Raw genomic sequence first — 13,353 nt, 5'->3', positions numbered from 1 at the left:
TTTATTATACCATAGCGCTCCTAGTTGTCGGATCTGGAATGTTCTCACAGTACTTCGTTTCGGAATGTTTCCTCTATAAGTGCTAAAAATTTCATTACGATTCGTGTGATGCATGGTTGTCCATTCCTCCCCGAGCGGCTTGAAAAGTGCCACTCAGTGAACTTTTCGTTCTGAAACACTTGCCCTGCTCTGTTAAGACGCCAGGCGCACACCCAATCTAGAAGCAGAGAAGGCTTCGCCAGGGTGAGAGCAAGAGAAAAAGAAATCATCACATTAAGTGTAGGGGAGCAGCGCTAAAGCAACTCAGTAGGTTTGGTTCTTTCCCAACAAGAAGGGAAGAAGAAGAAGCAATATCGTTTCGTGGCGTTTGTTTGCCTACTGTGATAGGAAGAGAAGGAAAAAATTGCACTTCAGTTGTGTGTTTCGGAATTTCTCCTTCTCACACAGTAGCGTTGCTATTGGGGCACCGGTCTTGCTCGGCACTCGGCTTTGGTTGTACTCGGAAAAGAGTGTAGAGCTATTCGGAAGGAAGTGTGGTGCTCTACAAATCGTAGAAGATAACGGTGCGATTTACACAGCGCACTGTCTGATTTGAGAAGTGCGGACCAACCATGGTGTGATGGAAGCCGCGAGACGAAAATTAATTTTGGACACCCACGTCAAAATCTCGACGTGGTCGGGTTCAAAAATCGCGAAATCTGTAAAGATGGTCAAATCGACCGTGTGCAGAATTCTCAAACGTTTCCGTGAGATGCATACTATCGATCGGAAGGTTCATACCAAGCGCTATAGTGGAACTAAGGATCGGAAACTGCATTTGAAGGTGTTGAGAACGATCAAGGTAAACCCAGGGCAGTCGGCAATCGCCAAGTAATTCAATGCCGATCGGTGCACCGCCAGAAGGATTCGTCTGCGCGAAGGAATACGATTCTATCGGGCCAGTAAATAAGCAACCAAACCGGACATTGAAGCAGAATGTAGTAGACAATGGGTGTGCCCGGAAGTTATACAACAAGGTTCTAACGAAGTACGACGGATGCATCCTTGTGGATGACAAAACGTACGTGAAGATGGATTATGAATTTTATAAAGCCACTGGTCGGGGTGATGTCCTCGGCAAGTTCAAATGCGTAGATCTCACAAAGGACCAGTAAAGTTTTCGCCAGATTTGGCAAGCTGCCATTACAGAAAAGATGTACTACAGTGGTATCGGGACAACGGGTGGATTTTGTCGAAATTTCAATTTCGAAATGCATATTTTAAAAAAAAATTGGGAAAAGGTATTCAAAGTTATGGTTCTAAAATTTCTGATTTATCAAAGTTCGTAGAACAGTAAACTTAAGAAAACATTTATTGTTTAATTTTCATAGCGTAGTAAAATGTAATCCACAATTTTGTAGTTTAAATCGGTTGAAACTCGAATTAAGCTGTATTATTTCAAAACTTTGGACACTGAATCCAGGACCCATGAATTTGAAGTTCAAGATAAAATTCGCGTATATAATTTTAGAAATCAGCAATCAGTTCATCCAATCAATGATTTAGAAGAAAGCTGTTAGCTCAAATTTTTCCCAAATTTTAAATTTGTCGAGTATTCGGCGCACCAAATGGTTGCGGCTAGTATTTTATCGAATATATACAAATTTTGGTTTTTTTTTAATAACAATTTTTTGAAGTAGACACAAAATACTAATATAATATACTAAGCTAAGCTTGCAAAGCTTAAACTAAGTTCAAAAGTGTACATATAAGGTATCAAAATCAAAGAGACTTTACAGTTTACATAACATTTTCTGAAACTATGAAAGTTGAGTTAAAGAATGCAGATTATGATACATGATGTGTTCTTGTTTTCAAATCTATAAGGACATCAGCAAGGAACGTCGGTGCCTTTGTTTCATTGATTTTGAAAGATTTTGCCGTTTTGAATTCAAATCATTTGTCAGATTTAGTCTAAAAACTTTGGTACAGCAGATATTGCGTTTTTAAATTTTAAAATTCCTACTTAGTTTGAGTAAAATAAATCATTGATAACAAATGAATCGACAACCCTCTATAAAAACAAAAACTGATTTCAAAACTAGTTTTGATCCTACATTTGATTATGATTTAAACTAACTATTCCAGTTCCAGAGAAACAAATGAAAAAAACCAAAAAGAAAACCAAAAGTGAGAACTACCCGCGGCCTTCAAAAAAGTTGATCATTGATTCAAAACTTTCGATTTCTTACTTTTTTCTAGTATCGTCGAAATGGCCTAAATTTTTTGAAATAGATATTAAAAAGTGTTTTGCCTTTCTTTCAAAAGGTAACCTTTGAATCTAAAAAAATGAAGTTTATAGAAAAAAAAACAAATAGCATATTTGGATCCAGCGCCCTTAAATGATTCGCAATTAGCTCTTACACCTTGGGCACCAACACCTTGGGTTGAAACATAAACTAAAAAAATTGCTAACAAATGATTTTTCTCAAACAGAGCGTTTCATAGGAGATCGTTTCCTGTTTAAATCCGCAAATTTTAAGAGATGTCAAATTTGCTGTTACAAGACTACAAAAAAAATACACCTTGCCGTGCGTAAAGATGATTTGGAGATTAATCTATTAATGTTTGTCTTGTGTTTAACTGTTGAGTTAAAATCACTTCCACTGGAAAATTATAATATAAACTTTTTTTTACATTTCCAAGTTTGCAACAAAGAGTTCTGAATTTAAATTCAGCTTGAATTCACTTATTTTATATGATTGATAAAAATTTAAGTGATTTTTTAAATATCGGCATTGAAACTTTGCAACTTTTTTTTGGGCGTAGTCATCCACTTATTTATCAGAAAAACATGGCTTATTGACTGAAAAGTCGAGTTTTTAACAGTTGCATGGAATCAATTAAACACCAATTGTTGCACGATCCCACATTTTCTTAATTTATGTAAGGATCGATTATTTTTACAAACTCATGGTGTTAAAATTGTCCAACAAACGTTTTATAAAGAAAACAGATAAGAAAATATGTTTATTTGCCGTTGGGGGAATGTTAAAGTTTTAGTTAACAAAAAGCACAAAAACCGCACGAAAACAAACATGAAAAAGTAAAAGTGCCGTTGGATGCATATTTTACAGAAAAATTTTCTGGGTGAAAGCCTTATTTCATCAGTAAACATTCCAATTTACTTTATTCAGTAGTATTTTTGAAAACAAAAATAAGCGGAACCATTTTAATTTGAAATTAGCGGGGAAATCAGTGGAACTAGTTAAGATTTGAATGATTGAAAATGTTGTTTTTCTTATTAAAGAAACATTTTTAGTAAAAAAATCGTAAAATAAACTATACAATATCAAAACTAGCTTACTACTATAAGTAACAAAACTTCTTAGTTTATCGGTTAAGGTTTGATAAGAAAATTTATACATTCATCAACGTCTTCTATTAGTTTGAAAAGCCTAGAACTAGTTAAAAAAGGATTTGAAGTAAGCATGAATCTAAAGCAAAGCCTCAAGGTTCTATTATTCATTTATTAGACATCAAATACTAATTTAGTGCTCCACCAAATTTGACTGATTAGTTTCATTTTTTTTTTTAGTTTGAATGATTTGAAAAATCTAATTTAAATGTCTTTTAATAAAACAAAATATATAGAAGAAAACTGCAACACTTTATCAGTAAATTAAATGTTTTCAACGTTTTTTCTATAAGTAAAGTAGGTAATTTTTACATAAAAAAGTGCATTTTCAATCATTCAAATCTCTACTCGTTCCACCGACCGTTCCACCGACTTCCCTGCTAATTTCAAATGAAAATGGTTCCGCTTATCATCAAATATAATCACAAAAAGGGGGTGTTACGAAAATGTGCACTTTTCGATGGATGAGCCTTCCTAAATTGCCAATAAAATACACTAGATGCTTCCTATAGGGCTTCAGCAACTTCTAAACCAATCATAATGTATGAGACAACTGTAGATCGTGGCTTGTTACAACTTTGCTTCAAAGACAGCGGACGACTATATCCAATTTACAAAGTGTCAGGTTCTAAAAACTGATTTTTCAAGAGATTTTTTTTACTTTGACTGTAACCTCTGAGGGTGATGTGATAGGACTTTGACATATTCAACAAACTTATGTATTTTGATCAGATAAACAACTTTGTTGAATACATTAAAGCCCTAATGTGAAAAACAAAAAAGTTAGTATTTTTATCTCGCTATCGGTGGACCCATTGGCAAAAATTTTGATACTGGAATATGCTCCATATAAAACTGAACAATGTTGCTCAAGACATCAAATGTCTATCTTTTCATCCCTGGGCGCTATTAATTTCGTACAGCTAGATTGATGTTCTGCACCACTGTGCATTGGCAAATCACCATACTAATATTGCAGTTTTTTTAAATGCTACATTTCAATCAGAAATCCTACATTTGGATCATTTTTGCAAACTCAAACATTTGATCTTTTACTTTTTTTTCAAAAATTGATTTATTTTCATCGATAGTTAAAAACATTTGAATTTGTTCAAGAGTTTGGAAGAATAGGCTTTTTTGATTTGAGCCTAGATTAAGTTTTTTTTATATGAAATTGAACGCTTTCCTAAAAAAAAACTTTTTTATATGCTCAAATCAAATTAGCCTAGTTTAAGAGACTCTCGAACAAATTCAAAGGTTTTAATCATTGATGAAAGTGAATTTTCTATTTTGTTACTTGAAGTATGGAACCTACAAATTCAGCTCACCATTTTGAAGATTGTATTACGAATTTTCTAAAGTTACATTTTAATACTAAACACCTTTAATGTAAAAGTTCTTTATAGTAAATAATCATATAGCAACAAAAATAATAAATTTTTTTTTATTCATGCATGGTTTGAGCATAAAAAAAATAATAAAAAAAACGTAACCGAAACCCCATGAGTCGGTTCTACCAACGACCCTGTACCTAGTTATGTAGTTTTTGTTCCTTATTTTGCTTATGTTGAAATGTACAGTTTGACAAGTCATCTGCTCAAAAAACGAAAACTTCAATGTTTTGATTGGGCTGTGACTTTGAAAGAAAACAAAATTAGGAACACATTTTACAAAAACTGTTTCTTATTTTGGTGAAGGCATTTTAAGGAATTTGAAAAAAAAAAATGATCCAAATGTTCTTTTTGACAAATTTATGTCAAAAAATTGTCATTAAAAAAATAACTTTCAATCTTCCATTTGTTCGAGGAAGTTTTTACATATATTCTACAAATTTTGATTAATGTGGACAGACTTTAAATCGATTAGGTATTTAAAGAAATTCTTCCGAAATAGGGAACTAAATTTTATTTGGATTTCAAATTCACATGCTTCGTGACACCAATCAATTTATTAACTATGATCAGTGGAAAATAACATAACGAACAGAATAAATCACACGTTATGGGAAAATAAGGATCATTTGCAATACAAGCAACGCTTACCATTTTTAAGTTTAAATTCAATAAATGAATACACAGATGGAATCTAATCTTCGGTAAACAAAGAATCGAACTGAAATTTAAATTTAAATTTTTCATTCTTATATGAAATTGAAAGTCGAAAGCTTTGTATTCAAAGTTGCCAAAAACAGTTAAATGTTTTTAAGAAATAAAAACAGTTTTTCTATAATATGAAACAAACATTAGGTGTCGGTGTTCTGTCATGCTTTGATTCATTGAAAATACATATAAAAAATTACCAGGTCGGTGAATTTTTTGATCTTTTTTTCGAAAAAAAATCGTTCACATTGCTAATATCGTACCATTTTCATCAATCAGAACAAAAAACGTACGTTGAATCATGGCATAATAGCATCAAGAAATTTAATTTTTGACATGCTTACAAAACTTGTGAAATTGTGAAAATTTTCAAGAATCTGTCATCTGAGACACAGAATCTGTGAAGAAAATTTAAAAAAAACAGCTGTGAAAATTTATATTTCTGTTGTGATTTAGTAAACCTTAATTATACATAGGGGGAAGTGTTCCTAAATGCGCATGTTGGGTAATATGCGCATACAGCCGATTGACGATATGGCTGGAGATTCATCATATCTAACCAGTGCAGTTTGAGGGTAATACGCCCTTAATACATGGCATGAAAAAATTAAATTGTTATATAAAGTCGAAAAAATTTAAAAATTCAAACAAGATTTTTGTCAGTTTTGTTATAATATATTGAACTTTAGTTATCGTGCGTACAGATTCTGTGAACAAAAATTTTAATGGTTTGTCTTTCTTATTCATCTGGAAATCGGAAATTGAACAAATTGAAGCTTTTGGCAAAGTTGTGAATGATAAGATACTGGAATCACAGACAGGTTCTGAATGCCCATATCAAGGCAGGTTAAATGTCTATATCAAGAAAAATAGATTAGTCTTATAATTTTTTTACTTTTAATCATTTAAACATTAAATCTACGCTCAAATCACGATCTCACAGCGAAAAAAGAAGATATTCATACTAATCCGATAAAAATACGATATAAACAAAATATTACCATGAAATATGGCCATATGGCATACTTAACTATGTTTCATGCAAAAGAACTAGTGATGTAAAAAATTTCACCAAAATTTTAGCCTTGACGAATGCTTAACATCCGTTTCTACCATTTTCATTTAAATAATATCAAAATATTGCTAGTGTTAATGAAATATAACTAAAAACAAAAATATGCGCATTTAGCCCGCCAGTTTCGGAAATCGGCTGTTTTGACTTCTTTTATTATAAAATTATTTTCACAAAAACTGTAACAGATGTTAACAGAAAAATTGCTCTAACGTATATAAAACAGATATCCGCTCATGTCTATATAGTTTTCAGACTCCTATCTATAGGAATATGGGAGAAAATGAGTGCTTTCCTTAATATGCGCATATAGCCCGCCTCTCCCCTACGTATAGTAACAATGAAAAAGTGAAACCAGTAAATACAGTTTCGGATATAAACTCAATTGAAAAAAAAAATGAAATTTTGGCAGTGAGAAGTCTAGTCTCAATTTATACAAAAAAAATAATCTGGAAGAGTTCGGAATGTGTTGTCGAAAACCCATAACTCAAAATTAAATTAACGCTTCGATCAACACCGGCTCAGCAACAACGGAGCGATTATCAAAGCTCCAAACGGTAGTTTTCCATACACACTTTTGCCGAAAATTGAAGCGATAATTGCCAATGTCAATGGCAGAAATAGTCCCGTCGGATCCGAAAATAAACTCCGCAATCCCCCTCCCAAAAAAACCAACATCATTGAAAGGTAAACGTTTGCGTTTGTTTTGCTTTTTTTGCACTTTGCACTAGTAAAGCGTTGATTAAATTACCGTAGACACGCGAAAAAATACTACGGCACCGAATACTAAAAATAATTTACGGTGCGAAAAAAAAAATCAAATGGGGAACCCGCATATCGTGACATTAACCTTCATTCAGTTTTCTCGGTCGGTTGTTTTTTTTCCTCTTTAATTTTTGCCACATTCAGATTACTTCGAGGAGTACCCGTCAATGGTTTTTCCTCGTCTTGGAAGGTTTTCCCGGTTTCCACCCTTAGAAGGTCACCCCCAGCAGCGTTTTCATCCTTGTCGCAGCACCGCGGGGTGAAAGAAATTTTACTATCGGTGTTAATTTGTCTACTTTTTTCGCTTGATGGCTACTGTCAGTAGGGGTCACCCAAGAAAGAAAGTTAACAGAAGCAAGGTCGCAAGGTTTTTACCAATTTAATCCTCCATTCTGTGACCGACCGTGACAGCTCATTCTAGTGTGATTCTAGACTTTGCTTAGTTATTGCTTCGAGGGTGGTCCAATAGGAAGGAAAAAGGTGTTTTGAGAGAGGTTATTGCTGCTGTCAAAATTCGGTGAAAAAGTGGGTCATTTCCATGGCGGATGATGGTTCGTGTTTTTATTTAGGAGGTGCAATATGCTCACGTTTTCACGATTAATGATGGTGCTTTGTATTCATGGTTTTTTCTACTACTGTTTCATGATTGCAGTTTACCACTTTTGACTAGAACCAGGACGAAAAAGATTACTTGCATTAATACTTAAATTTGAAATCAAATTTCATATAGTTGAATAGTTTCATTGTAACGGTTTTAAAATCTTAGAAGCTAATAGCAGTTTGTCAAATATTTTTGTAAGCAAATAAAAATCATTTTTACAAAAAAAAATCAATTTTAAAAGCATTTTCCGAATTTTGGTTATTCAAGGGTGTCACTTGTCACTAAAAAGATCCGAATTTTCGTGAGGAAAAGAAAGGATGCTGTTGGAGCCGTTAATATTTGAGATGACTGTTTTACTCCCAATTCTCTTTTTTTTTTCAAGTTGTTCACAAACAAGCATATTTGAACGTACACAAGATGATTAAAAAAAGCCTAATAGTTCGTAATCTTTCATTTCTAGAGAATAAAATCTTATGCCAACTTTATTAGATTTTTTTTTTTTCAATAAATCTAATGGAGGCTGTTGAAGCCAACGCACACAACGGAGAATAAAGATACGCACAGTTTCTCTTCTTTCAATTATTCTCAAAGGAGCATACATATATACCAAGAACGAAATAAATAATAGATGAATTGGTGGTGAAAAAAGTGATTTCTTCATTTTTCGATTCGTCGTTTTCTCTGGTAAAAATTACATAAGATTAGCACCATTTCGTTCCTCTAAGTCGAAATATGATAGTTTTTTAATTAATTGGAAAAAGGGGTATATGAGGACAAACCAGCCATATCTCAAATATCACATGCCCTAAATACCTTAATTCGACTTCTGAGAAAATTCTATTCAAGATCTTTTAAATTTGCTTGATAGAATGCTAATGAATGATGGCTAGCTTTAAAAACGAGTGATTGGACGAGCGCGTTTAGGGAGGCCAGCTGGATTGTTTTGACTACATTGGAAAGGGGTCATGTAATGTATGATTCTTACTCTTACAGTATCACTGATGAAAAAGTTGTGCAGAGTCTGGGACCACTTCCAATCGAAAAAAACAGTTTTTTGTGCTTTTTTAAAAACCAGGAGCAAATATATAAATTTTTACCGCGATACACAAAGTTGTAAGTCCACTGTGCATCGGATGAAAGGTTTAAACAAGAATAAAGAAAATCAATGTTAATAATATTTAAGCACTAGAGTTCGTTATTAACTTTATTCCAAGTGAAATATTTCAATTCTAAATTCCATCTTATGACGATGCGATAAAGTGGGAAACCTTGAACCCCAAATCACTAATAAAAAAGAAGCGGCTGTGGGCTGGAACAATAACTGTCCTAGGTGAAATTTGCTCATTTTTTTCGATTATATTCGTTTTAACATCTTTATTTCATTCGCGACTAATATCGACAATGCAGTTGGCAGACAGTAACTGAAAAACTTATCCGGTACAACTGTGGTCGATGTTTACCCTTGAGCTCGAACTCATGGACATCGGCTCAGGAAGCAACTGACTTACCAACTGAGCTATATATCTGAGCCCGTGAAATTTGCTCAGGAATTTAAATCTGCCATCAAAATTGACCGGAGACATCTGAGTGAAGTGTTATTCGACTATTATTACCCAGAAATAAACAGTAAAAAGTCAAAACTCCATGGAACTGAATTTGAGCGGAACAAAAAACCCATCTAAAAAATTCTTGGGAAACATTCTTATGTGATGTGAAAGTTTCATGAAGATTAATGAAATGCTACAGAAGGTACACACATTACAAATAATCTCACTTTCATGAAAAATGCATCTTTCAATCTAAAACCTTGTAAAAAAGATACAAATTCCATATATCTGTTATACATAACTCGATCGATCTGAAATTTTCAGCGCTTTTCAGTTTACGGAGAGAAAAAAAGAATTCCGATTCTATTAGATCAGCTTGTTATATCAAACATCTAAGTGTAGTTGAATTTTTCGCACTCTACTATGAATACAATAGATTCAACTTCGAACTGTGAGTACAATAGATTCAACTGTAATGGAAAATTGATTCAAATAAAAATATGATAGATTTAACTACAATTGTATGATCGACTTAAGGCATTTAACTATAAATAGAATAGATTCATTTCTGTTTGCCCTCGCACAATGAACTAGAAATATGATAGATTCAACTATAAATTTTTATTGTTTCAACTTTAAATATGATACATTCAACAAAAATTGTAAAATTGAAACTATGCGATTAGCTATAAATATAGCTAATCCAAATATATTTGTATGATTGATTGTGTGATAACACGGATAAAAAAGACGACAGATGTTCCAATTATTTTAGCTTTTTATATTGATCATAGTTGATTTTTACGCATTCAACAAGAGATATAATTGATTCAACTATGTACTGCTGATTGGCCTTATGTAATCAACTATGATTATGATAGATTTAACCATAATGGTATGATTGATTCAACTATCAATATCATGGATTCAAATACAATTGTATGATTGAATTCAGACAATCAACTATAAATATAAAAGATTCAACTATAAACTGCTGATAGACCTGATGCAATCAACTATAAATATTTTAGATCCAATCATAGTGGTACGATTGATTTAACTATAAATGGTCGGGATTCGACCAGACCGAACTGAACGCCAACGGCATTTTTTCGAGTCACTTGAGTTAATTTACAAATATGTTCAACAATAAACGGAATCTGTTCAATTTAACAACGAGAATCAATAGTTTATAATCCGAGAAACACATCCCGGTGAATTATTTAAGTATTTTTGGTCTCGCATAACAATAAGATGAGTTCCAAAATCAGCAGTATAAAATTTTTCTCATGGCGTTCAGTTCAGTCTGGTCGAAGCCAGGCCAAATATGATAGATTCAATAACAATTGTATGATTGATTTGAGACATTTAACTAGAAATATAATAAATTTTACTATACTTTTATGATTGTCACTCACAAGCAGAACCGACCAGGAGGAAACAGCAGTTGTAGTAATGTACCAGCTCGGCCGGTGTGAGCATCGTTTGACCAACTGCGCTCCGGTTACCACTCGAAAATCCCAAAATTGACGTGGCCCTCCATCCCAGCTGACCGATTGAAAATTGGATTATTCGGAAAAAGCATTAAAAACTACCATGCTTCAACCTAAACTCCCGAAGAAGCCAACAAAAAAAAAACGGACTGCAGAAAACTGCCGGAGCCCCTAGTGGAAAACTTCGATTCTACTTGGAGTATGACGGTAGAAGGTGGAACGTTGACAAGGTTCTCTGCATAATCTTGAGAACGATGCAACTAATCGGCAACAGCAGGTGTGCTGGTGAACAGGCGAAGGGGACAAAAACTATGGAACCAAAATAGGAAAAAAAACAACCATGCAGAAAATCAACCATTGGACTAAAGTTAAATCTGTTATATTTATGGTTGAGTGCGTAAAATCAATCATACACATATAGTTGAATCTATTATATGTATCGTTGAATGTACAATATCATAAAGTTGAAACTCAACACGAATGCCATAAGGATGGTAAAGTGTCGTTAATAAAACTTTAAAAAAATTAAGTTAAAAGTTTAATAATGATAATTGGTCAAGAATTAATCAGAAATACTACTAAATGTAAATGGAAAATCATACTTTTTTCTTCGTGTATGTTGATAAGCTTTGATTTGATGATCATTTTGTGAAAATCGATAATCATGTATGTGAAATATAAAGCAATTTTTTTCAAATGAGACCTTTATTTATTTATTTATTTATTTATTTGAGACCTTTGGAGAAAGGTTGCCAGATTGCCCGGTTTTATCCGGGTTTGCCCGGATATTTAATACAAAATTTTAAAAAGTCAGGTCTGGCCCGGTTGCCCGGATATCATTGAAAAATGCCTGGGTTTTGCCCGGATTTATTAAATTTGCTTAGATGTTGTCCGGATTTTTGTCGACAGTTTTGAAATCCAATTCCCAGCCCGGATATGTGCTATAACATTAAGGCAACCTTACTTTAGAGCCAAAAGGGTATAAGTGCATAGTAAATTTTCATATACAGGTGATTTGTTCTTGTTGATATGATAAAGTAAACAGAAAAATTGTATTGGGAAAAAATCCAATAATTGATGAACACATTAATTTTTGCTGTTTTGATGGGAAATGTACTCTGGTATAGTTGGTCAAGAGATTTTATGTCTAAAATTCGACCTGGTCTTGTCAAGTTGAAGTCAATATCTTCAAACTACGATTTTTCATCTGGATAATAGTTACAATTATTCGTGAAAGGCATTTTTCCATTAATTTCCAATTATTGCATATTTCATGCGCCATTGCCTGATTAATTTGAAACAGACTTTCACTCATTAGGAGTTGATGTTTAAAAGTAATTTTACGACTAGCGCTTCAACGGTAACCCAATCATCTCATACAATTACATATTGATCCTAGCCCCAAATTCGTAACCCAGTCCATATAATTATAGCCAGAAAACAGGAATTTGTGATTCACGCATTGCGATTAGAATCGAAAATAATACAATATTTAATAATATGTTGTCCCCTAGAATGCAATGAAATGATTAACTGTTGATGGTAAATTTTCAAACATGATATACTATTCAAATGAAAATTAAATTTTACTTATTTAACATTTTTGGTTTCGATGAAAAAAACGCTACTTTCTGGATTGGTGGCAAAGGGGTATAAGTTAAAGTTGTCAGATTACCCGGTCTTATCCGGGTTTGCCCTGATATTTAATACAAAATTTGGGAACAGTCCAGCCCGGCCCGGTTGCCTGTATTTCCTTAGAAAAGCCCGGATTTTGCCCACCGATTTATTCACTTTATTTGGCGAATCAACAAAAAAAAATTTGTTGTAATTTTTTTTTTTTTCAATTTATGCATTGAAAACGAAGTTTTTTTAGAAAGTTTTATTAAAAACAGTCATGAAAGATTTTTTGGAAGCCTAAAATTTATTTAAAATCTGTCGATGAGTTTTGATGAAAATTTTTTTTTTCTTGATTTTTGTTGAGAAATTTCTGGGTTTTGACCAAATTTGCCCGGATATTGCCCGGATTTTAGATCGTCAATTTTAAAATCAAATGCCCGGCCCGGATATGCTCTGAAAAAAATTCTGGAAACCTTACTATGAGTGCTGCACTTGTACCCCATCGACTATAAACAAAATGTGACTTTCAGTTAGCAGTGTTTTTAACGCAGTCGAAGAATAGGAAAATAGTCGAAAATAGTTACGATTATAATAGCATATGATGTTTGGCAGTCAAGGTGTTGAGCGTGTAACTGCGCGACTCGGCAGCCATGTCGGAAAGTGAGACGGAGACCGGTGATTGGTGATGGGGAGTAGGATAAACAAAAATAAAAGAAACAAACTAAAATTTGGCTCGTCATTGCGTGCTTAGTGCAGGAGTGA

General features: G+C 33.2%; 1 long non-coding RNA gene across 2 annotated transcripts in view; it reads right to left on the bottom strand.

The window, feature by feature from the left end:
• Positions 1 to 13,353, bottom strand: part of LOC129748381 (uncharacterized) — a 133,175-nt gene that overhangs the window by 43,073 nt on the left and 76,749 nt on the right. The gene's annotated exons all lie outside the window — the stretch shown is intronic.

The sequence above is a fragment of the Uranotaenia lowii genome, chromosome 2 (assembly GCF_029784155.1).
Source record: "Uranotaenia lowii strain MFRU-FL chromosome 2, ASM2978415v1, whole genome shotgun sequence".
Lineage (NCBI taxonomy): Eukaryota > Metazoa > Arthropoda > Insecta > Diptera > Culicidae > Uranotaenia > Uranotaenia lowii.
The sequence above is the reverse complement of the archived record's forward strand: the minus strand, read 5'-3'. Positions and strand labels throughout refer to the sequence as shown.